Source organism: Parambassis ranga, chromosome 3, assembly GCF_900634625.1.
Source record: "Parambassis ranga chromosome 3, fParRan2.1, whole genome shotgun sequence".
Lineage (NCBI taxonomy): Eukaryota > Metazoa > Chordata > Actinopteri > Ambassidae > Parambassis > Parambassis ranga.
Window position 1 is genome coordinate 8,016,796 of NC_041024.1, and position 27,560 is coordinate 8,044,355.

The window sequence follows — 27,560 nt, forward strand, 5'->3', positions numbered from 1 at the left end:
ATCTGAACTTTCTTTGTTGTGGAACACTCACCAGTGCTTTGCACATCCACTGAATTACAGCTGCTTATTGGTTGTTACAGAATTTATGCCCAAAATCAACAAATGGGTGATGATGCCAGATCAGCCAAATATTAAAACATTTTATTTAGAACATTGATCCGAACCTTATTGCAAGCTGCTGCAAAACATCTTTGTTGAATGCCTGAGTTCAATAAAGCAGTAAGTTTAAAGGTATTTTTTTTAAAACAAATTATTATTCATAAGCATGATTGGACTGCAACAGCAGCAACAGATCTGTGGCCTATTTCAGAGGCTTCCAAAGAGCAAAAGCTCTTGACAACAACTACCCTCCAGCTAGCTCTGCATTAGGGTGTCAGGATTTATAAGAAAGGTTACAGTCAGCATAAAATAAACAGCACAACACAGTAGTAAAAAAAGCAGCAACTTTCTCTTGATCCTATGTTAACAGACATGGCCTACTACAAATTATCCCAGTCAGAGGCTCTTATTTATAAATCAGTCCCGAATAACAGGATGAGGCATGCATTTCAAAAGCATTCATGTTGTTTTGATGCTGTTTTGAATCAATATGTACCACAAAACAATTAATAAATGGCAATGGCAGGAAATACTACGTGTTGTTCTCCCGGGTTTCAAGAGAGCCAAAGCTAAACGGGTGGAAACATAAAGATAATCTTCAGTGCCACATAAAAAAGGAGCCAAATTAGCTTGCTACCCAGACTGTCCATCTCAGCATCTCTCAGGCACATTTAGCGAGCACTGAATGCAGCTCTTTCTACCATTTCCCCTTACTCAATTATTGATGGTAATTATCATGGCGTGCTTTGTCTGCACCATAACAATATATTCTTAACAAGAAACAAGTCAGTGGGCATTTTCTCAAACTTTCCTTTTTTTGCCCTCTTGACTAAGTGGTGATTCTTCAACATGAGATAATTTATGTGACTACAGCCAATTGAGTAATCGAGGGAGCGGTTGACATCAGAAGGATATTTATCACACATTCTTCAGGTAATTTTCAGGTTGCTCAAGCAGGGATATTATGATCACCACTGTAAGTATAATGGATAAAGTCATTTTCCTGTCCAGGTGGATAAATTAAATCAACATGATTGAATTTAAAATTAGAATCTAAAGATTTTAAACAGACCAAAGTAATGATTTGACTTACTAAAATAAAAGTGCCTATTACTATGGTGAATGTCATAGGAAAAGTCAGCCAAAAACTGTCAGTGTAAAATATTGCATGTTTCACAACATGCATCCAGGTCCATGTGTAGTCCAAGCTACACGCATAAACAGACAAAAATAATAAAACCTAAACAGCTTTCTCCCTCCTGATTATGTTCTCGGCCTTTCCTGTCCTCCATTTCCCCTTCCATTTCAGTGGAAGGCCCTAGCTTGCCGTCTTCCAGCGCCGCAGGGCATGGAGCTAGCCGGCGGTGAGTTTCCATCAATTAGTGCACCCCTGCGGCCCCGTGGCAGAACCCACCTTTGACTGCAGAGAGATATTGATTAGTTCAGCTGCACTGTCAGGTCTGGAGTGAGCAGGGCCAGGTGATCCAAGGCCTTCACCGGAGACAAGATCATGTCGAGTTTCTGACACATGTAAGCACACACATATATACACACGGGCACATGCATGAAGGCAAGCATGTACACACACATACACACACACATACAAATGCAATGAAATGTGCTCTCTCAGATGACTGCAAGGTGAGAGAGTGGGAAGATAAGAGGAGAAGTCCACAAGAGTTGCTTGTCAGAGAGTGATGGCTGAGAACTGACAAGTGCTTGTTAGTTTTTTTCTCATCCTGGTAGAGTTACTATGAAAACAACAAGCCGGAGAGCCTCTAGACTCACAGAAAAGTGGAATATCACAAGTAAAACCTATTTACTATATATTCAAAAAAAGTGCTGCAGAATAGCCTATTATACCAACAAATCACAGCTTTTATTTTATGTTATCTGGAACAGATGGATGAAAACACAAAAGTCTAGACGATGTAGAACAGCAAAAAAAAGACATGAGGCATTTGTCTGCACAAATGAATACCACTTTCAACTTTGTAGTTAAAGTGGCATCTATATAGATAAAAGCTGCACATAAACCCTCATTATAAAGTCATTGTCATTAAAAGAAAATTACCTGACAGCTGGAGGCAGTGTAAAAATAAATCTGGATCTGTGCGTCATCGTGTGTATTTTTCTATAGCTATAACTGAACATGGACTTTTTGCAATGATGCAATAACTGGCAACTCCACAGGTGTTCACCTGTAGAGAAAAGCTCAGTATTCCATAGTTTGCGGAATATACTTAAAATAAAAATAAAAAAAATAATAAAACATAATCTCCAGGCCAAACATTGAATTATATAGATAAGTAGTCAGAATTGACACCACATTTATCTCACACACCACACAATGCTCAGCTGAAAGCTAAGATTGGTCAAACTAAGCAATAAAGCCACAAAGTCCGCAACCCAAACAAACCAAAACTACAACCCTAATAAATTGAAATATAAGGTATAAAAGCACTAAACTTTTAATCATTTAGTGTTTTTACTTCCTTCCCACTTATTTAAATTCAACACTACTTAACTGAATAAAAACATACATTAAAAAATATATAGTTGTGCTGAATTCAAAAATAATTTTTTAGATATCTATTTTAAGTTCCTAATACCTAAACATAAAATAAAATATAACATCAGTCATAACATTTATATTTTTTAATACGTCTTCTATTTAACATGTGTACATCAAATATAAAATGTACAGTAACAAGAGAACTAGGAAACTCTTCTAAAGTGCTTAATATTGAAAATTGTGGCCTGTAACTGGTCATTTTGAGATGTTGCAGGCAAGGTTTCAGTGGTTTACCGTCATCAAGCAAACAAATAAGTTTTCTTGGGTGTTGCAAATGCAATGCATATTTTAAACCAAATAACAATGCAAATGCATCAGCAAACCTGGGAAAATTGTCATCACAAGATCACCTTCCACCACAAAAGCAATGCTTGCAGGGTTAAATTCGACTGGACCTGTAGTGTTTTCAGTGACCATGGTGACAAGACCGACAGGAGTATCAGCAATATCCGGCTCATGTGACTCCACCACCTGCAATAATCAGCGGTCCAACAATATTAAGTTAAACAAACTACAATAACTAAATATATATTACAGGTGAAAATTTTGCAGGTCATTGCTCAACAGATAATTGTCACGAACCATCCTATAATGCAACATTAATATATCATTATGAGAAAAGGTCTATTATAAAACCTTACCAAATGATGTTAAAGAAAAATGTGGTTGCCACAGATACGAGCACTTCAGTGAAAGCACTAAATACTTACATTCCAAGTCCTAAAGTCCTTCTCACGCAGGTACACTGGGAAGGCATGAAGGGCTAGACTGCGTTTCAGATTGATCTCAGCATGATGTGGCATGAAAATAACACCTTCCATCTGCCAATATAAAAACCGTACAATGACTCTATGCATTTACCCAAAAAATCAAGTGTTAGCTGCACCTCTTTCACAGTAACAAAATTATAGCTTAAAAAGTAAGCTTAGCACCAAAACATATTCATGCCACATCATGCTGAGATATGTGAGATCATGTGGAACAAATATGAAGGAGCTGGATTACTGTCTACATGTCAAATATGGCTTTGAAATATAGACTACTGGTGGTATTTCCTGGTAGAGACATATTACCACCATAACTTTACCAAATATCAACTCTCCATCCTGCATATTTACAGACCAGTGATGCAAGAAAGACTCAAATTGTTTTGCATTTATTGGTTTTCTGCCATATTAGGCATTTATTACAACCAAACTATTAGAGATAGGAAACATTTGATTACATTTTCTGATTCTATGAGAAAAATAGCCCTATGCCCTATGCAGCAAACATGCAACAGAGGCCATGCAGTGAATGCACAAAATAAGGACAGTTACAATTAGCCACAGACACTTGAGGCTCACAAACTGCCACACTTGCTAGACAACGGTGCATTAACAGCAGCAACAGGCTTACAAAGAGTAAGAACGCCGGTAGCTGAAGAGAGGCCCATGTTACAGACTTGTTGCTCCTCGTCATGTAGTTTTCAAAAAAGGGCGCGATGACGCATACCAACGCACCAGCGATATTTAAATTACCCTGAATGTTAAAATGGACCGGCCCAAAGAACCATCAGTTCCGTTATTATAACTTCCTTACAAAATTACAGCAAGCAAACGAGTTATAAAGTTGTTTTTCTATACTTACATGCTCAGTGTGGAGAGGTAGCCATGTTGGACAGATGTGACGTAATGACGTCAGTGTACGTGAAAACGTACACTGAAAAAAGTGCTGGTTTGACACCTGGAACGTACCTGACTCTGCTACCCCCTAGTGCGCAAGCAATGTATTGCATTGTACGCGTCGCCCGGCTCCTTTGCGTTCAATAATGTTGAGTATGAAAGGGAATGCGTTGCTGACGTCAGACACGTCGCTTGCACGCTTCGCCTTTGAAGGCAGCCCTAGTAAGCCATCAGAAATTAAAACTGGGTTACTCCTTCAGAGACATGAATAGTCATGAGTTTCATGACTTTTTGACAAGTTTTTTTTTTTTTTTTAAATTATGGTGCCCTCAGTCTTTATAATGTTGGTAGTGCCGTTTGGGTTTACATTGCAAAAAGGTTCTGTCAATAAACTAGCATACTTGATATGGATTAATTAGGCTTTAAAAAAAAAACAAAAACAAAAAAAAACACAAAATACTACTTGAAAATAACAGCTGTAACAGACATAATACTGTAGGCCTATACTGTTTGGACAAAAAAACACTCCTATTATTGCTATATTATTGCAGTTCTTTTTTTGCTTCCGAGGACAACAGTATGATGCTAGTCACCATGTGTAAATTAGTCCTATAAAGAGGATGTGCAGCCCTGTACACCACCTCCCCTCTCCTGCCTACTTTATCCAAGCAGAACAAAGTTACTGATGGAGAATGGAACCCCCTGCAGTTCTGGCTTCTCTGTTGGTTAAATAAGCCATTTCACCTTCTTTTCATCCTCCTTCCCTCAGCTCACACGGGCTGTCATCCTATTATACCCAGAGCTTGAGTGCTGGAGCTTTGCGTACTGATGTTACCAAATTTCCTCTGAAGAGAGTTGTGGTGCTTTATGTCATGCAAATGTTGCACAACAGGTATTTAAGAAACACAGAGCTTACTGAACACTGGATTCCTCTGCAACAAACAGAAGCTGTTTACAGCAATTACAGATTGAGTTGATTAAGTCAACAAAACGATTTATAGAAATTGCTACAGCTCATGCTTAAAAAACTTCAAGATGTTGTCTGATTAAAAGTTTTGCATTTTTTCTGAGATTTAAATAACAAAATTTCTTTGCATAGGCTCTTCCTAACCAAGTCATGTATGCAGGTCCACACTGAGGGGGATCATCTGGCGGTCTGCCTGTGATTTGCAGCATCCGGACGGTGTCATTTCCCAGCCAAAAACGCATACACCTGCTCAAATTGATTGTGTTGCCTCATTGCTTCCGAGGCCAGCAGGGCAGGGGAATGGTCATAATTGAGAGGAGAATTAGCAAAACCTTAAATATATGGCAGGCGATATATCATTACCCATAGACTTGACCTTGTCTGACCCCTCCCTATTCCCATGTGGTCTCCTGCTCAGGCTGGCGTGCAGTAGATGGAGGGTGGCTGCAGCCGCTCAAACAGCTAAATCAACAGCGTCTCGCCACAGCTCGTGTTGGGAGTGTTTTGCTTGAATGGTTTCATGAAAAACTAATCATCTGTTCATCATGGAGATCAAACATACGCTGGGTGCAATGATTAGGAAAAGCAATCTGATAAACCTTGAAGAGTCAGTAGTCCAGATATAATAATTTCCAGATTAAAAATGCCCCCTCCTCCTTATCATTTTCATCCTGAGCCCTCCTGTCAGCTCTTATACCCTCCTCAAAGTTCAAGCATTCAAGCAAGATGGCAAAATTGTTATCTTGTTTGTAATTGCTGCTCAATTGGCTCATGTGCAGCCATCGTCTATCTTGATTTCCTGAGCATTTGTCAAAGAGAGATAACCCAAACTTATCGAGGCTCATTTCTATTCTGGTCAAAAGAGTTGATCATATTCTTTCATTTCCTGGAAATTTACCTGATGCCTTTAAAACACATCAAAAAATGACATAGAACAAAGCGGGAACTCCTTCTCAGGGATGACTATTTAAATTTCTAATTTTTATGTGCTGCCTTTAATCTTGCTTAGTGCCATTTCCTCCTTCATATAAAGGATGCATCCAGTAATTAGAACAGACCCTGTCGACACGCAGGCCACTCAGTTATCTATATCTACTTTTGAAGGAAACATGTGAAGTAAGGCAGAGGTCAAAGTAATCTCCCTGCTTCTAGTCTGCTCCAATAAAAAAAAAAAAACATAATTGGGAAGAGAAAGTTTTTACAAAGTGAAGTGGAGGAAAGTGAGAGGAGTTGTTCCAAGGAAACCATTTAAAGTTGGCCCTGTGTCTTGGTTCCCTGGAGATCAGAGGAGAAAAAGATGATTTATTATGTACAGAGAGTCTCTCAAGCTTAAAACAATTACCTGCAGATGCCCCTGTGTTACTTAAGCAAATAAAGTGAAAATAAATAGTAGCTCTGTAATGTTTGATACACCCGCTGAACGTAATAACATTTTGCCGTTTCCACAAAGTGGACTGGAATGAAATTAGAGGTCCCTGTAGCCTGTAATGAAATGCTGTGCCTCCAGACTCTAATGCAGTTTGTCATCATGTGGACATATTAATGCTCTTCTCTAACTTTCTCTTGATTGATGCAGGCTTCAGAAATAAAGACAAGAAAAACATTAACATCACAGGACTGCATTGTGTTCCGCAATAAAATAATAAATAAAATGATATGAACAGCTGAAATTCAATTGGTGAGGTTCGTATATATATATATATATATATCTATATATATAACCCTGATGTTTTCTTATATGATGTGATGCGCAGCTAAAATGGACATTCAATTCAATGTGGTTAACATGTTGGCCACTTTTTAGAAGAATTTTCACTTGTTATCAGGTCATCAGAAAGACAGCCATACATCACTGCCATATCCAAATGCTTTAAAAAGCAGCAAGTACTGTTGATTAAAGATAGACCTTTAAACTAAACACATATACATCCATATGTATATTTGGGGATCTTTGGGGAGAAAATGATGCTTTTTTTGGACAAGAAAAGTTTAAGGTTGAAGCGAGGTGACTGAAATGATAGTGTTTACACGGCTACATGCACCTCACCCTCTGGTTGAGTGAATACATTACATGTCATATAAGCAGTGAGTGATATGCTAAGTGGACTCTGCCACTGTATGATGGCAATGGCCGGAGCAGGAAACCAATGGGTGATGTTGGTGTGTCCTTATATGTATGTATTTGGAGCCTATATATTATTCAACATCAACACACAAAATGAAGTGAAGTGACAGCTTGTGAAGCATTTAAAAGAAAAAAAAATATTAACCCACTGATAAAAACAGAAATGCAAACAAAAAAAAAACATGGGATCGATTTCTTCAGATTTGTTTTGGGTGTTTTACAATAACAACAAATATTAGTCCTAAAATCCAGACAAAACAACATAGTGACATAACTGCTAGTAAATCTAACAATTATTCTGCCTATGTCGCAGCTTTAATTTACCACCAAACAATATGGCTTTTCTCTTCTGTGGACGCAGCTGACGGAAACTCACCCCTCACTAAAAAATGGTGTCCAAATGGACCACTGGACATCCCACTGGGACCAAGAAAGATAAAATACAGTTGGGCAACAATGGAGTACACAGCTACAAATCCCCAAGGCTGCCGTATCACTGGCACATCTATTGCATTACCACTCATTACAAAAACCCCACCTCAGGGCAAAACTAGCAGATACACATTGTAAACTTTGAGCCTGCCATATTTAATATCATAGTTTGCATTAACTAGTCCTCTGGTGACAATAGGTTTATTTGTTGTTTTTGTGAGGCTTGAAAAAAACTCAGAAATAAAGCCTGGTGTGTCTAATTTTACTGTCACCCTTCAAAGCCAGATTAGGAGGAGAAAGGAAGGTCATTATCGGGTGACGGGGAGGCGTTGGTTAATCTGTGAATAATGTCAAGGGTGAGGGTGGAATGATGTGAAAGGGAGGCGTGCTTAGTTTGTGTCGTCTGGCAGCTCATCTATATTTTATGCTGCCACTCAGACAAATGAAACAGGAGCCACCCAGAACAAGGGGGGGACCCTCTGACACTTCAAAGGGAGGTCCTATGGGTGGTTTCTTATTGAAGCTAGGCCTGTACCAACCCAGGCCCACATACACAACCACCCCCCTTCCCCCCCAACAACTCATGCTGAGAAGCTGCTGGGGCCTCATTAACCCTTAAACAGGCTTGTGAGGGGTGCAATGTTCAGGAGACTAATTACCCCACCAACACACTGAAAGAAATACTCCTGCCCTGACACATAAACACAAACACACATACCACACATAGAGCCGATGAGAACAGTGGTAGATGCTCCATGGTGTATGCCCTAAATGAAAACCCAGATCCACCATTTTTTTTGTTATGATTAGCAGTTTCAGAGCCTTGTCCCCCCCCTCCCTCCCATGCCCCATCATTGCTGTCATACAATAGCAGTATTTCATGATTAGTGGAATCTGACAGTGATAATGAGGGGAAAGGAAAGATGAAAGGGGAGGAAAGAGAAGGGACACAGGACGAGAGAAAAAAAAGGCACATATCAAAGAAGGGTCTAATTGAGGTAACACAGCCAGCCAAATCCACAGCCCCATTTGCATAAAACAGTGCAGCTTCATTTGGCCATCTCTAACGACGCTAATGTCTTAACAAATTAATTTTGCTAATTAGGCACACCCAATGGAGCTCACCAGCAGATTAAGCAGATTAAACAAACAGATGCTGATTACCCCTGGGCGGGCTGAGAGGTGCATGTCTTTGGGTACGATCGCCATGTTGCCTTTCGCCTCAGTATTAAAGCACTAACAGAGTGACGTCTATGGAACTGCAGCGCTTTTTAGGGACGAGCAACATGATCAGACCAGGCACTTTGTGTCAGCTGTCAGGTACTGCACACCTGTCGAAATGTGATACTCTGTGACTTGTAATGCAGCTAAAATGTGCTAAATAACAGAATCCAATAAGATTCCCCCTGTAGGGTGATATAAGCGTGGATGTAGGACCATTTTTTCACATATAAATATTTAATACATAAGGAGTACTTGGTGGAGAAAGTGGTGCAGTCATACATGCTTACTTTTTTGTTGGACTGTAAACTGAGATTGCAGATCATACAAGTTGTCCCCTGTCATTATTCTTTCTACAGGAATCAATTGCACTTTTCTGACGAAATGTTATTTATGTTTCTTTTGTCCTATTCCCTTGCTGAACCATTCATTTTAGTTCTTTAGCTCTTATTCTTTCTCTTTAGGGTTTATTTTTTATCTCTTCCAGTCCCTGCTTTTGAGTTGTTGTGTTTGAGCAACAAAACTACTTTAAAAGGTTTAGGATAAGATCATGATTTGGGTTAAAATAAACAGTTGACACTGTGATGTGCCAAGAAAAGTTCCATTTTGTGGCAACATGTGATTATCTCCAATGTTTTTTTTCTACTGTCATATATGAAAATATAAGAAACCTGTGACCAGGGTAGCTATAACACTCTTTCTCTGAGTGGTTGTTACATCCATTTCTCATATTACATATTACAATTGCCAAAGACAGACATATCTCTATTGGCTCTAAGGTAACCTAGAATTTACCCATACTTTATAACTTGAGTGTACTTAAATACTATATAAATATGAATACACAAACCCCAGATTCGATCTAATCAGTAAACAAGTCTCCCAAAATCTTAAAACATCTCAAAAAATGTCTGTTTCTTATATACACATCATCAGGGATTGATCTTTAAAGGTTAAATTTTCACCTGTGTTCACTCTCACTAACAATAAGTTCATCCTTTTGCCTCAATCTGCCAAAACAACACTTGTACCTCCATGAGCGGCTCAGTAGCAGCCTGAGAGCCACGAAGACTGAAGTGCAGCACTGAGCTGCGAAAAAGTAAAAACATCTCCATCGAACGTCAAATCTTACTATTTTTTTGAGCAAAACATGTTCAGCATAAATAAAGGTTTCTGAGGAGTGATTGTTACATCTGCTGTCTTTTTTCCAAGTTTTAATCCTCACCCTTATTGTAGGATCCCGCTGTAGTATCCCTCCACCAGTCCCCTGGTGGTGTGTTGTGTGACAGCTGCTGCCCTCTTTGGCAGTGGTGAAATGAATAGATTATGAGCAGTAATTAGGTATACAGCAAAATCAATGTGCTCTGGGGCAAGACCTGGGGGAGGGGTAGGTGGTAGGGGGTAGAGGGGCATGTGTGTGTGTGAGAGAGAGGGGGACGGGGAAAGGGAGAGGAGAAGCAGTAGCAGGGGGAGTCAGGAAGAAATCATAGGGGGGTAGTGAAAGGTGGGGGGATTGAAAACAAAAAAGGAGGCATTGTTAGTGATGGCATGACTAAAGGGTTACTGCATGTTGAAAAGATAATTCTGGGTTATTTTGGGTCTTTGTCGTCCATTTGGACCACCTTGGTAATTGATCCATTGTAGTCATCATGTTAATTAGTGACAATCTTTGTGTGAAAAACCAGACATTGCCAACACTGAGGTTCCACAAACTGGAAGCGTTCATGGTAAAATGTTCAACTTTAATGAATCTTGTAATTGAATTGATGCTGAATTTTTATAACTCATCTGTTTAAGTTATATTAAGACTTAAATTAGGAGCTGCGCCGAGCGACAGGTACGCCTCAGAACATGAACTGTGTACCTGCTCCGCTTGCTTTGCCCGTATTTGGACGGATGGTGTGGTAGACTCTGGTGATGCCAAGATGGCAACAGCCATCGGAACTCTCTTAGTACTGCTCTTTTACCTAATGGGGAAGATCATGAAAGGTTTTTTCCAGAGTTAACTAAACTTATTAGGGAAATGGGAAGAATCTTACGGCACACTAAAACTTTATATTTAGTAAGATTTTTTACGCTGGACTTGTAAACAAGAGTCATTTCAAGCTTCTATAAATAAAGAAACTGAATAGTTTTTTTCAAGGATGATTCTTTTGTTGAGTATTTAAGATAAATAATGGCCAAATATGAAAATATGCTTTAATAATTTCATTTCATTTTTACAACACAGCATGACATTTTTTTTTTAAATACAAAAATCCTTCTCATGCTTTCATTTCATGTGTGCTTTGAGGAGAGTGGACATAATTAATGAAATAAAAACTTTGAAGTGGGCTACAATGTTTTTAAAGAAACAACTTTTGAAAGGAAAGAAGCGTTTTAAGTACAGGAGGGTTAGAAGAGAGAGGTTGCAGTGGTGGTGTTGTAGAGGGTGTGCTGCACCCGCTCTCAGCCCTGGATATGCCCTCCAGTAATGCATCTTACTCCTTTTTTTAGTGGCAGAGTGCTGGATGACCTGCCTGTGATCTCCTCCATAATTAACATATGCTTGTTAGCCAAGGTTGGTTGGAGGCTCTGCCACTGACACACACACACACACACACACACAAAAATGAAGATCTGCTTCTCACTTAGAGAGGAATGAAGCAGACACGCTGAGTTATATAACACTGAGTAGAAGACTTACAGCTTGGTTTTAGATTAAAATCTCTGCATGGCTGTCACTTTTTCAGCACATTACCATTACGTGTTAATTTCTGCAATCGCTTCCATTTTGTCCAAGTTCAAATAACACTCCTCAGTGTCAATGCCTTGGATAAATCTGATCAAATTTGCTCAGAAAATGACTCCAGACTACTTTAATAGGGTCATGAATACGAAGTGCTGAATGCGCACGTGTTGTATTTGTCCAATCTCTTCCAACCTCATTTGGACATAATGAAGACATGCCCCTACTTCTGATTATTCCCTCCATTTCCCAGGGCTCTTGACCTCTCCGTGAAAAGATAAATAGAATCTCCTTAACCTATCAGGATAACAGATGAGGATTGGTGTGTATCATGAATTGAGTTGTGCCGATTTATTCTCTGCAAGGAAAAGTGTTTTATCACGTTTACTACCTTTTCAATTGTCTGCAGGGTTACAGGTTTTCCTCTCAAACCTTAACACCTTCTTCATGAAACAGCATAGATGAAGGAGAAAGTGTTGCCATGGGTCAGAAAGAGGAAAACAAGGAGAGACAAACAGAAGAAAAGGAAGGAAACGTGTGAACATCCATGTGTGGTTCTGAAGCCACAAGCACACTTCTACTGTATGCATGTTGTATTTGTGTGTGTGTGAGAGAGAGAGAGAGAAAGGGGGGTGCCTGCTGTCTGGTTATGTAGAGGTGTCTAGTCAGTGTGTGTCTGTGTATGTGTGTGCTCTTGCAGCATCTCAATGACATCAAAGCACTGTGCAAACTGAGCCCCTGGCAGCTCTTTAGAATCTCATCTCCCCTCTCTGTTAAAAGCAGGCAAGAGAGAAAAGACCCAAACTAATAAAAGAGGTGTTATTCAAAAGAGGAATAGACTGCTCAAATGTGTGCTGTTTGTGTGTGTGTGTCTGAGAAACAGAGAGAGGGACAGATTATAAAAGAAAATAGGTAAAAGAAGACAGATGAGGCAAGAGTGAGAGTGAAGGAGAGGTAAAAAAAAAGAAGAGAAAAGGGAGGAGAAAGGAAGCGGATGTTTCCCCAAAGCTTAGCTCTTTTCACCCATCGCTTCATCGCTCATTTCTACATGTGACACTGACACAAAAGGTGAAGTGACTGTTTGTATAATCAAACAAAACACAGGCTTGAAATCATTTTACCTGCTTTGTTTGTTCCAAACATGGGGCAATGAAAAGCAGACAGGGTCAGGATGATGGAGGCGGGAAGGTTGGAGGCATTTCTACCTTTTGCAGGTACTGTTTAAAGGCATTTCCTGCATACTGGGGTGTCTACTGCAGGCTTTCTCCTTTAGAATATATATACTGTCAGTATATACTCTGTACTGCGGCACCAGCTAGAGTTTCTAAGTCTTTCCATCATTTAGCAGCTGGCAATCAGCATTAAGGTTGATCACTCTCAGTGACAAATGCATGTAAAATCTGCTGTGAGTGAAGTGACACTCATCAATAAGATTAAAAGGTTTACCCTGTGAGATGTATTTAATATTGTGAGAGGCCATGTTTTCCCATAATCTTTTCCTAAGCCTAGCAAAGTAGTTTTGGTGACAAAGTAAAAAAAATAATGGTCCGATAGAGAATAGAAATCTCAGCCTCCTGGGTAAGACTCCTCATCCTCATCCTCCTCCCTTTTGAGGCCTTGCTGACATTTATTACAGCCAACATATTGTTTGGTGTATGGGTGAAGATGTGTTTAACCCAACATGTCATTGTGAAGTCAAGTACATCAGTCTGCGGTTTCTTTGTCATGGATTATTTCCTCTCTGTTGCCAATCACTTGCAAGAGTTTCCTAAAAATATGAGAACTGCTATTTTCTTTTCCTCACTTGAGAGGCAGTGAGTGAGGAAATAGAAAGACAGAGGAAGCAGTGCAGAGGGAGGAAGAACCAGTTCACTTGATGTTGTAAAATAAAATACTTTGTAAAAGGGAAATAAATGCTGCAGTGAGTGGAAGATTCATGCTCTGAAATAAACTGGGGCTTTTGAATTTTTAATTGGAGCGGCCCTAATTATGGCCATCAGACGGCACTTCTAAACACACTCGCTGCACTTTCTCCCCATTGCTCTTTCCCCCAGCCTCTTCAGCTTGGCTGTGGACGAGGCCTCAGTCCGGGTGTATTTTTCCATGCCATTAATATTTGATGAAAATGGGCCAGGCTGCATCAGCTGCTCATCGCCACTAAGAACATGGCCTCCATTATGAGCCCTGTGCTTCCTCTCATCCATGTACATTAGCAAGATGACAGAATGCAACAGAACACACAGACGAATGGGAGGTGTGAATGCATGTGCGGGTTAAATTATTGGTTGGTGTGTGTGTGTGTGTGTGTGTGTGTGCTCTGGCTCGTCAACCATCCCTGTCGATTGATGCTATTAGATGTTGAGAAACAGTTGGGTGTGAGCTATAATTGAGCTGACACTAATAATGAAAGCAGATACTGTCTGGAAGCCCTTGGCAATATGCTAAAGATATTGATGCCCCTAATAATTCAGGGTTTCGACAGAGTGAGGGAGGAATCTTTTTTCTCCTTTTTCAGGAAGCAGGGAAATAAGATTTAAAATGGCTCTAAAATGCAGTAAAGATCCATCCTTTACAGTTTTTTTTCTGCACGAATAACTGACAAATGCACAAGTAAGTTCAGGCAGTAAAGGCTGCAGCATGATGGAGTTTGTGGAATGCTTTTCATTTTCTTGAAGTTTGTTTTGTAGTTTGCCATATAAAACCATTCTGCTGGTCATGTTTGGTTTGACAGCTCAGGTAGTTGGCCTTGTCTCACACACACACACACGTGCACATGCTCATTTTGTTTCCATCACTCACTGGGGGATGTAGGAGGCCAACATTAGGGATTGTAAGTTTGTGTTGAGCTTCAGTCAAGGACCCCCATAATGACCAACTCAACCTTGTGACTCCTGTCTGAGAGCCAGGTCCCTAGGGGTTGACATGAGTGTATGCTTATGTGTGTGTGTGTATGTGTGTGTGGAAAGGGGGAGAGGGGCTGACCCCATAATCTGGAGATAAAGTAAAAGGTTGAGTTGATCAGAGGAAGAGAGTTAGAAAAGACAGATTTATGGGTTTGGCATTGCTCACGTGGCTGCCATACGGATGTATTAATATATGTCTATTACTGTCATAATAAAGAACCTGGAACATGTGGCTTGCGGTTTAAACATATATACACCGTGTACAACCGACTTAAAAAAGTAACGTTTTCCCTGTCAGTACGCCATAAAAACCCCACAGCTTGCATTTTCTACTTATAGCTTTTTGTCGTTAATCAGTTAAATAATTCACCGTGCCTGATTTAGTCACATCAGTTGTGCACTTTGGTCAAAACCATAAATGCTACTAAATCATGGAATGACAGATTGGCAAGTTCACTTTGACGGGGCTAAAAAAGGGCAACTCTATGCACAAGCTCAGTGGTGATGCCAAATGGAAAGAGACTGGGGTAAGTAGAGTAGAAAGCACCTGTCATCTCCAGCTCTCAGGCTGCTTGATTAACATCAAATTTTAATTTTTCTCTCAGAGTCATGCACTGAAAGGTTGTTCTGCTCCTGCTGCACAAGCTCTCCCTGAGTTTGTAGGTTATAAGGCTAACGCAAAAGCAGGCAGAGCAATACGATGAGCAAAAAATGCAAACAATAATAATAATATTCCGGCACTCAATCTTTACACTGTACATATATATTCTTGATATATACACATGCTATTTAAATGAATTGTACATTTGTGAATATCATATCCATCTGTTACATACTAATAGACCCAACATCATTAAAATAAATTCCCACTCTTCCCTGAATTATTGTCTATTGAGTTAAACTGTATTTCACCATGTAAAAATAAAAACCCTATCAGGGGAAATATAGAACACAATTACTTCAAAGGCTTCCCCAAAAGCACAACACAGAGCTACATGAACGCAGGACCCCGAACAACAACTAAACGGCTGCAGTCCCAACATGGTGGCTGTAATATTTCTTAATTGGATGATGGGAAATCGCACGGGCCTTTTGTTTAGTTCCGTGCACCAGGAACATACCACATGCCTTCCTCCCTCCGGATTCTCACATGCTCTCCCTCTCTTTGTTCATTTGCATATTCATTGAGATATCAATTATTTATCCCTCGCCACAATGACTTGCTGCATTAGTATGTGCCTCCATACAGTGTAACACGTCAGTATATGCATTTTTACTGAATAATACATGGGATAAATGGAATAAATCAGTGAGTAATAATGTCAAACAACAAGATATTGTAAAACTAGAAAAAAGGTTATAAAAAAGAAGAAATGTTTTGAATTATTTGGATTTTTTTTTCGTGTATTGTAAAAAAGCACATTTTAGAATTTTCAAAATAAATATATTTAAATTTTCATTTTATTTATTTATTCATATTTTTGTGAATAAATTTAAAAAAAGTGTTGGACATTATTTTTCTGGTCACTTTTTATGTGTTTGCTCCTTTTTGCATGTGCGCACACACACACACACACACAACTAAATTGTTCTCCCTTAGCTTGTAATATATGTATGTTCATATTAGGTAAGAATAGGACACAAAATCTGAACACCTCTCAAACAATAACCCTTATTACCCCCTGAGACACATTCCTGTTTCCACGCTGCTGCCCCAGTGAGCTGTTTTCTCCTTGTATTATTGTTATTGTTGAGATGACTAATCAGAATATTATTTCAGCAGAGCGGAGCAACTCACTATTACAGTTGCACCTCAACCAGCTATGACCCGAGGAGAAAAAAAAAAAATCATGGCCTCACCAGCCAATACTCTTTCTCCTTCAAGCCAGTCGCAACACACACATATTTAACCACACAGCTCACACATACACACACACACACACACAGTGCAACACGCCATCACCCGTTGCACAGAATAGATGACCGCACTTACTTTAAATGTCCCGTGAAGGAAAGTTTTCAGATTTTTTTCCTCTCTCCTCCGCCTCCCTCAGACCAACTCCACTCTTAGTGCATCGACAAAGATGAGAGAGGAGCTCAGTGAAAGTGTACCCGCCATCGGCAGCCATCTGTTACCTTCTCTTTATCAGATATCTATAGCTAAAAAAGCAGGTGGCTCCCTATCATTTTATACATTTTCCCCTGTATGGTCTTCTACCTTGCACGGATGCAGACTGTGCTCTCTGCATCTGGTTGCACAAGCACAATCAATATGGAAGGGGAGAGCTATTTTATGATTGGAGAAGTTGTTGTGTTTTTGGTGGTGAAATTCATTATTTAGTATCTGAACCTTCAGCAATTCAGTATCATTTATTCATAAAGTCCCTTTTTGCCAGGAGGAAATGGATACAGCTGCAGCAACTGAGAGAGAGAGAGAGAGAGAGAGAGAGAGAGAGAGGAAGAGAGAGGGAGAGAGAGAGAGAGGGAGAGGGGAAAGAGAGAGAAGTAAAGAAAGAGAACGATGGGGAAGGATGAAGAGAAAGAATATGTGGGGGGTGCGAGCAGGGGAGGTGGATGGATTGATGATATTGATCAGGCACCTCTTGAAATAAAGGCATTGGGGCTCTATTTTTTCAAGCTCTCATGATTGACAGATAAAGAGAGGAGATGGCTGGGAGGAGGAGCGGGCCTTGAACATCACATGCCGGCACTGAGCGATTAAAGAGAGCTCTTCTGACAAGCACAGCGAGGCAGGCTCAAGCACACTACAGAGGCAGAGGGGTGGATTGTGAGGAATCACTCGAAATGATGTTTGTTTACTTTGCAAAAACACAGGAGAAAGAATGCAGAGGGGGAGAGTTGTTAAGTGGTGGAGTTGAGTGTATATGTATGTGTGTGTGTGAAACAGCTTGCTTTGTAAATTTGTTCTTCAGATGCTGCAGCTATGGACTGTACAAATGCTGACTAATGTCGAAGCCGCTGCACCGCTCTTTGAAAAACAGAAAAAGGGATGCAATAAAGGCGCAGTTCTAAAAAAAATGGCACTGCATTGTGTTAAAAGTCTGAATCCACACTGTGTAGTATGAGAGGAGATGTATGAAATCATTTAGCTTACAATGTTTTTCCATGCTTTTTCTCTGACAAGGAAATCTCTCTGCACTCACAGAAATGGGGAGAAAAAAAGGGAGTTTTTTCATTGTCTGTTTTGTATTCTGCTCAAAATAAAAGCAATTTGAAAATCGTTCCAGGTCTTGAATTATTTAGATTCAACTTAGTGCAACGCTAGCACCAGAAATTGCAGAGATCCATCTCAGTCAGGCGGTAAAGAATGAGGTGCACCTGTAGCTGCCATGGCCTTTGGCTCTGGAGGTTCCAATTGGCTGCCCTGACTTCCTGTTTTCTGTGATGTTTGTGTGTAACCCTATTACTTCTTGTTTGATTTTGAAGAATTTGCCTTCATAAATTCAATTTGTATTAGTGCTTAAATACAACCCTTTATAAAGATCCTAAATATTATTTAAGATGTTTAATTATGACAAAATATACACTAATAAAAAGCAATATTTACATGCGTAACTAATAATGATAATAATTCATTTACAGTATGACAAATATTTGAAATATTTTCAATTTGATTGATTTTTTTTTTAGCTGTTTAGTTTATAATGGCTCCACTACAACTTTTATGGCAAAGTAAAACATGATTGAATAGTCAGCTGACTGAATATGCTATTTACTAGACCATTTCCAAAATAGTCTGCTAGGTCTGCAAATAAGTGGAATGCTGCCACATATGTGAATATTCCTTCAGGGTACTGTAAAACCCAAAGAAGTGCATTGAATTTATATACTGTAAACTGCAGGCTAAATGCTAGGAAGTCTTTTATAATTCAAGATTGCATGGCTTTTATTTTTCTGTAACAGCAGGCAATTTCAATCTCTCTGAACTACCCAAACTGCTGGTGATGGAGATACAATGAAAGTGAGCCACAAAACTGGAGTATAAAAACTAATAAAATGTCAGAACAAATATTTTCTTTTACAGAAAAAAAAAACACATTTCATGAAGGTTTGCTTACATTTACTGTGTGTATATTTTCAAAGTACCATTGTTTTTATTGGCAAAAATGACTGATTAGTCCTTTAGATTTCCCTAACAGGACTGAAGACAAAACAGGGTTTCTATTCACTCTCAACAGATAAGCCCGAGGGCTTTATTCTATCTTTGTCCTTGTCTAATGGCACTACAACTTGTTCTTGACAGGTGATCATTCTGTTAATGGACACACCTTCATGAATTTAAACCGATTTTGTCAAATGTCAAGAAAGGGTTCAGGCAGGTGTTTTTTGCGTTGCAATACATGATAATATGACCAGAAAAACATAGATAATCATAGAGAAAGATCATGGTTTGGTATAAAACAGACCTTTTCACTGGCCAGGTGTCTCCCACAGCAGCGGCACCCACAATAATAATGAGATTTTACATGCACTTATGCAAATGAACACAGGAGGGCGCTAAGGAAGATGAATAGGTGGCAAAGCCTGCTGAAGATCAGCAAACAACATTAAGAACAATGGAAGCCCCAAAAAGTCATTGGAAGACTTCAGTGTGCATTTAACAGTCAGGAATGAAGGAGCTACACATCACACAACTGTTCTGTCCTGTACAAACTCATATACGCTTTTTGAATTCCAACACACTGCCACCTGCTGGTATGGAGAGTTATTTTTCCTATGACTGTTGGCTATAATCTGTGATGTGCTCTATGTGCGCTGGTTGACAGATTTAGTGTGCCTGAGCCTTTACACATGTATTGTCTCTGTAATCTGGTTGTACTGCATATTAAACAGAATTCCTGTCTTCTTCGTGACATCTTAAAAGGATATCCTCTGCAGTGTGGCTGACTTGATAAATGGTTATTGTTGAACAAGAGCAAAATATGTATTGATCAGGCCCATAACACAGTAGATTAATAGAGCAGTCATGTGATTACTTTTTCTGTTTTGTGAAGGCTCAAGGGAGTCTGCTGCCTTCTCTCTGATGTCATGGCGGTAAGTTTAGACAATACTAAAGGAAGAGGTGTGTCATACCCTCATCAGGTGGAGATGATTTATTGCATCCCACCTGATGTAAGAGCACTCTGAGTGTCACATAATTAGATTAATAATTTAAGTAGTCTGAGCAGCATTGTGGTGAAGCAGCCTTTTTTTCTAACTGTAAACTTTATAAAGAATAGTTCCACACTGCAAACTTCCACAGTGTCCAGAGGATACTGTTGCAACATGGAGTTGATCACTCTGAGACTAAACAACAAAAATCCTTTGAAGTCTTCCTTGAGAGGAAGACACTTGCATTGGGGCTACTTTCAGTTATAGATTGACTGGCAACTCCGAAGTCAGTCGTGTCAGCTGTCGATCAAATTGCCAAAGCACAAAAAGTCTGGTTCCCAAGCCTCCATGACTATACACAGCTAGCTGCACAGGGATACCAGAGGCCAACTACATTAAAGTACTTCCTACTCCTTCATTACCACAGAGAGAGACACACACACACACACACAACATCTCTGCCTGACAAAACCCTTGTGAATTCACATTGTGTTCCAAATCACAAGTACCTGCAGACCAATGTGATACAATTAGGAGTTGATTATGTGTAAATCAAATGATGACAGCCTGACTGCGTGGCTGTCTGGCATGTTGTCATTCCCTGGTAGCCAATCCCCTGCCTCAGGAGGATAGTAATTGATTCCCAGGCCCCCTGTGGGAATGCCGCTCTGCTCATCCTGCATGAGCGGAGACGCACAAATATCCTTGACACTGGAATTTTGAAATGAACGTATACAGCCACATTGTAATTTCTTCACAAACTTCCAGCACTTTGGAGATCGAACCTGAAATATCTCCTGTTGCACCATGTGAGTGTGAATATGGGAAGAACATGTAATATAAATATAAACATCAATATATGCATGCATACTTTTTTGGCACATTACCTGATACCGAAAGTGTTTTTTATCTGTTATTTGTGTGTGTCTGTGTATGTTTGTGTGTATTTGTGGCCTGTGCCAAATCACTGACTTCTTTCTGAAGCCTCTTTGAAATATTTATGAGATGTTGAACCATTGTGTTCGTGTGTGCACATCTTATATTGTGTGTGTGTATATGCGTACTTCAAAGCGTAACTGTGCATGTTAACCTTTACTTTTTTTTCTACCTGAAGCCCAAACACTCTCTGCAATGTGACATGTAGGTTATTATTTGCAAACTGCCTTTTTGTTGACCCAGACTGTCAAATATTAACTCTTGGAACAAAAACTTAGCTTTTACTTTATGTGGTTAAAATGGGGATTAATATTATAATGCCACATAAAAACATTTTGTTCTTCAAAAATCTGAAAGCTAATTGGGTTGAATCAAAAAGAATGCTTCCCACATGCAGCTGTGTGACACAGCTGGACAGAGAAGTTAGTTTAGGAGAGTTAAAATTTGTTTAAACCTTCAGTTACAACTTAACATGAGAGAGAATTTAAATGAATGTTTCAATATGAATTGAGTTTTAAAGCTACAACTTTCTGCAATATGACCTTTGCTGAAGTAAAACAACAATTCAACATAAAGTGAAACAGAATAAGAGCTGGATTATGTACACTGTGACCTGTGAGTGCGTCTTGTGAGAGCACTCCAGTTACCAGTGTGAGAGCCGAGCGTGCTTCATTGAGGATTAGGTCTTTCAGAATCACTCATCCACAGATCTCTGCCAGTATTCCCAGTGAGACTGATTATCTGGGCCTGTCACAGACACAGAGGATAATTACAGGGTCTCCCTTAGGTCACTGCTCTCTCTATGCCCCACGAATGGAAATACACTGCTGAGCGAAATGCCAGCAATAACAGGGGAGGACCACAGGTTAACCCACATGCACAAAAACTACAAACAATCTTCCTGTGTCCTGTTGCTGCCATCTTCCTCCATTTTCCACAATAATTCTAAAAAAATCTCTTCTTCAATCCTCATCTGCCACTTCAGATTTTTCACTCTGTCTCTTTTTTTTAGACAGTCTCAGTTAAGTCTGCCTGTTTATTTGTCTTTTTCAGGTGCTCATGTTTCCCTTTTTTTACCCTCCACTTTGTTTAATATCTCCTGTGTCAGCTCTCCCTCTCCCCCTAGTGGCTCATTCATAACTTACACAACCTGGGACATGGTGCCAAAGTGTAAAATAACGTTTCCATGCACTCCCAGAAGCCCTTGCCATTGCAGTTGGTGGCCGATTGAGACGTACAAAAGCTAGGAGAAAAAAAAATGAGCTAGAGAAAGATACTCCACAAGGACAAAGTGACACTGGAAGAAATCCTAGACCTCGACTCGTCCCAAAGCCCCTACAGGAACATGACACCAAAGCCCCTTTTCCTTCCAAAATAAAACTGCCTGCAGACTGAAATCTTTTAGAGGACTAACACCACAAACACACTGCATACGTGTTTGTTGAAAAAAACCTTTTCAAAGTGTTCACAAAGCCTTTCTTCTATTTATTTGATGAGTTTTTACTTAAAAGAGGTTTTAACTTTCCAAGCAGTTGTTGTTGTTGGTGGCTGAAGGAATGGTATCATGCTGTCAATGCAATGAATGAAAAGAAAGCAATGACATCACTGTTGTTTTGTTCAGCATTGCTCTGATAGTGGCCCACATAAATAAATGATAAGGCACAGGCTGAGCCAGGCTGGGTCATGGGGTGTACTTGTTCATAGGATAGGTTTGACCTAATACGTCTAGTCGTCTACAGAACCTATAGCAATGAATGAAAACAAGAGAAGGAGAGAAAATGTTAGAAAGACAGAGAGAGTGAAGAAATAAGACAAAGACACACAGTGCATTTTAGTTGTGCCATTTAGTTCAAAGAAACAGCAGCCTGCTCCACTTTGTGTCCTCTGTGACAAGCCTCACAGACATTAGCAGCATTTAGGATCACTTCAGAGCCAACCCTTGTGCACCATCCAGGACCCCACCCTCCTTTCACCCTCTCACTCTGTGTGTGGCTGCTTAATTATTGATGCTTATGTATTGCTGATTTTGGTCTTTGTGTTGTCCCCGGTGAATGCTCTAGTAAGGCGGATGGAGGTATTTATCTAACTCAGAAAGTGGGGCTCTATTGCTCATCCTGTCCACACTCGGCCAGTCTATCCCAGTGGATATGACATCAGCACTGCTGCGCAAAGAGGACAATCTTGAAAGAACATGCAGGAGTATATGTTTACATTTAGCACTGACCATATACAGGACAATGCTGAGGGTTTGGCTTCAAATTTAGTCTTCATTTGGATAAACCATAAAAACACCATGTATTTTGAACAGATGTCAAATCACATGTCTGATGTCTTTAAATTCACACATTCATCACAAGTCTACAGCAATTCTGCTAAATTAAATCTACTGTAATGTTATGATTACAGTGTAGTGTTTTAGTACAGTGTGGGTACTGTTTTTGCTACTCAGTTCTGAGGAAGCTCAATGGCGCCCTCTTGTGGTAAAAATACCACATTGCCAATTTTAGGGGTGTTTATGTGACCTGAATCACTAAGCATCGTATTCATATAGTTTAACAGTGTCTCTAAAATTAACATTTTATATCAAAAGGATATTTTACAGACCTGCATGTCAATAAAACAACCGATTAATTCATCTGTCTATATTTCTTTTTTGTTTAGCATACATAAGAGTACTCTTATGATTCCATTGATTTCCGGTATTTATACATACAAAACTTGCACAGTCAATAATATGGATTTGTGTTTTAATTAAAAAATGAACATCACAATAAATCATTTCACAGAAATAAAATGGGTTCAATCTCTCATAAAGGTGTGTGTTGAATTATTTTTTAAACAATTTCCCTCTGGGATTATTAAAGTATCTAAAATAAAAATAATAAAAAAAAATAATACTTTTTTGCGCATATAAGATATCGACATGCTTTATGAATCAAGCTTCTATGAGCTCCTGAGCAGAGTTACATTTGAGGAAGAATCCACTTTAGCCATTTTATCCCACTGTCTTCCATCCTCTAATAGACAAGACCTACAGGTCCCCTACTGCCAGTCTCTGAGCTGTTCGATAGATCTTATCAAACAGATCTGGTTACACAAGCTGTAGCTCTAAGAAGGTGGAGGACCTCTAAAAACAATATTAGCAGTATTGACATCTTTAATGTGTGGCAAAGGTCTAATCCCAGAGGCCAGCGCACTAATGGGGAAATATTGAGTGTTGCCAGAACAGAGGTTTTCCTCGTAATCTGTCCATTATGTGCTTTGGACAACCACTTTCAGCAGAGAAGAGTATACAGAGTAGAATGGGAGATAATGTGATCAATTTTGATACAATAAAAGGGGTGATAACGCTAAGTCATTCACACTCTCTGATGATTAGTCTGTCTGAAAGAATACTATTAAACTGGGATCTGTGAGCCATTTCCTCTCTCAGTCCCTTTCCATGCTTTGCTGAGTGATTCAATCAATGCATTTTTCATCTTTCCCTATTTCATCCATGATGTGTCATGACCCTGAAAATCTGTCACTCAGTTTTTAACTTTTTTTTTTTTCCTTACCGGCAATCTTACAGGCACTGTCCGCATTCCTCCAGCCATCTATCCATTAGGGCCTCTTCACAGCAGGATGTTCTGAAAGAAAGCAGGGCCAGCTATTAGGATGTAGGACAGCAACCAGCAGTCTCTGCTATGTAAGCTTGTAGACATAGCTTTGCACATTTACTAAATAAGGGAACCGGCAGCATGAGACAGATAGCGAGGGAATTGGGGACCTGAAAATGGGTGATTTACGAAGACGCATCCAGTTCTGTGATGCATAACTAAGACAACACTGTCGGTTTATGGTTCAGCAACACACAATGCTCTTCTTTAGCCCTAGGCTCTATCGGAGCACCCTATCTCTCCTCCACATCCAGCCACACTGGTTCCACACATCAGCCCAGGCAGCCAGCGGATGGCACTGTAGCCGGTGATAACACACTGCATTGTCTGAGTTTGTAACATGTTTGGCTGCAGTTTTGTGATGCAGCTCCAACTAAAGCTGTTGACTGGGTGGAAAGAGGTGTGTGGAGTATCTGCAGTAAGAGGAGAAAATAAATACCCACACAAAGTAACTGATTTTCTGTATTTTATTGAGCACCGAATAGCATTCATGAAAGATTGCTGATGAAGAAAAGGACTTACCACCTCGCCTTTGCAAAATGAAACTACCGGTAGCTGGAATTCTATTTGCTCAGGATAGTTTGTGTGTTGACCTGAAAAATGTACCTTTTACTGCAGTTTTACTAGCAAGGAACATAAGTCTAGCATTAGACGATTCACTGCTTGTACTGCAGAGGCTCCTGTCTTCATACTCCCAGGAGGAAGCAAGTGCTGCAAGCCAAGTCATCTGATTAGGAGCAAACCACGCTGACATTGTGTTTGGGTATGAGGCATTGGGGATGATCCCTTCTGTGATTAGATTGAATTCTGTGTTACTGGCTTTATTTGTGATGATTTGATGAAGAATTGTCAAAGTTCCGTCCGTGCACTCTTTACAAAGTAACATATAAAATGGACCTGTTTGCTCAGCTGCAGTTTATGGAGCCAGCTGCACCTCTCTCTCTCTCACACTCTCACTGAACTGAAACACCTTATGGCATGATGGGAGGTTGTGTATTTGACCTCAGATTTATGTTATGATTTATTTGTGTTTTATGTTTCACCTGGCTGCAAGACTTTTTTTACAGAGCAGGTTTGTATACAGCAGTAAACTCATCGTATGGGAATCATTGGTGACTGAGCAGATAGACTGGTTTTCTAACATTTTATTGAACCATATTCTGCTTAAACAGGATGCAAGGGTTCCTATGACGTAGTGTAAAAATGGAAGGCTGTTGGAATGGGTCCTACTTGACTGCAGCTTTTAGCCGCTGCACCCTGCTGCTGCCACCTGCTCCGGACCACTTTCGAGGCAGAACATTTCAAATGAGACTGTTGGCCCTGGAATATCTCACAGTGTTATAGATGGAAAGAAATTGGTGGACTGCTTTTAACTTACTAATACTCCTTCACAAATGGTTAGGGCCAGTCAAAGTAATATTTCACTCTATTTTTAATGTTTCAGACAGATTTTGCTCTCTGTAATTCTTAGGGCAGAAAGAAAGAACGGGAATTCAAATGAATAAAGCAGCACATACAGAAACTCTGTGTTTTTTGCCATCATTGTTACCCATCATCATAATATTCTGCCTTTTCCCCAAATGTGCTGCATGCTGAGACCTCACTACCCCTGCTCGTGACCTTTACAAAATTTGCCCTTTGCTGCTCCTTTGTGTAATCTGACCTTATTAAACTTTATTTTGTACCACGTGGTCAGACGTGAGAGTCATCTGAAACAAAAGGGAAACAAGCAGGGCCCTGGACAGTCATTAAAATTCAACTTCAGTCTAAACTAACGTAGGAGCACACAGTGAGATGAAGTACAAAGGGAAAGGGAAACATAAAGCGAATGAGAAGGTGAGAGAGAGAGAGAGGCAGGAAAGAATGGAGCAAAAAGAGAGACACCATTTTTTGACAGGATTCCAGTACACAATGACTCATTATTCTACATCTGTGTGTCTGGCAGGGTGGCACATCTTTACGCCACGGCAGCTGCCCAGTGCAGCCGAGCCAGCCCTTGATATGCTTTACTACCCTGCAGGGCGGAGACATCATGCATAATCTTTGTCTCACTCTGTTTGTGCCTCTTACTTTTTCACCCACACGCAATAAAAACTAAAAGACTTAAGTATGTAATTAGGAAAGTCTGTAGGGCCAAGCAAATAGTTATTAAGAAGAAATGAATGCACACAACTACCGATTTAAAATGGCGCAAGAGATGGTAGAATCATGCAGTCAATCCACTGACCACTTCAGCCCCCACTGAAATATACTGGCAACTACCTTTGACCAGGTCAAAAAGTCAATTGGTTTTTTAGTTTGGTTCAATGACCATGTACCCACAAATCGGGAAGGAAATAAAAGACAAAAAAAAAATGACTCTCTGGCAACTACAAAGAATGATGGGAAAAAAGGACAGAGCACTCATTGTGATAAATCAGACATGTTTTTTGTGTTTTTGACTCTTTTTTTGACAGTTTTGCATATTAGTCAACAGAATTGTTTAATTTCATTGTCTAACTTGTACAAATGCAAATGTATGTCTATGCATAAGAGCTTAAATGTCAATATCTGGCGTAGCAAACACAAATTTAAATTAAAAATATGAAAAAATAGGCCTGCTGCCAATAGAAAATGTAAATAGACAAAGTCATACAATGCTCAGTGTACATCACAGCTTCAGCTGCATCAACCATGAAGCCTTCATGGCATCATTATGTCATTTGTAAATTGAATAAAATACACAATATGCAATGGATCTCTTCATTTTGTAATTAAAAATACATACATGTAAGGAAATTTCATGTATAATGCGTGCAGTAAGGGATAGTACTGAGTTCCAGCTACTCTCTGCAGTGGACTCTCACACACGCACATAAAAGTAGGAGCTGGAGCTTTGAAAAGAATGACAGGAAGATATTCACACTTGTTCATCAGTGCACTTTTTTCCTTAAAGGTCTCACTGAAATAGATATATTTAAACTTCACATTAAAGAAACCATTAGATGCCCCTCTTCCTCTTTAAACAGACTGAAACCCCTACCAGGCTTTCAAGAAGGATCAAGGCGGAATTAACCAACTTCCTTCCTCATTACTTGAAGTAAAAATAGATCTGCCAGCATTGGATTGGTAATGACAACAGGGCGGGTAACATTTTTCC

The 27,560-nt window shown here is 39.7% G+C and overlaps 1 long non-coding RNA gene across 1 annotated transcript; it reads right to left on the minus strand.

Annotated features, from left to right (window-relative positions):
* Positions 1-2,893: 2,893 nt before the first annotated feature.
* LOC114433825 (uncharacterized) lies at positions 2,894-4,335 on the minus strand. Its single transcript, XR_003670407.1, has 3 exons — positions 4,304-4,335; positions 3,385-3,495; positions 2,894-3,145 (listed from the first exon to the last, which is right to left on the minus strand). It is a non-coding gene; the product is annotated as an uncharacterized LOC114433825 (long non-coding RNA).
* Between the last annotated feature and the right edge of the window lie 23,225 nt (positions 4,336-27,560).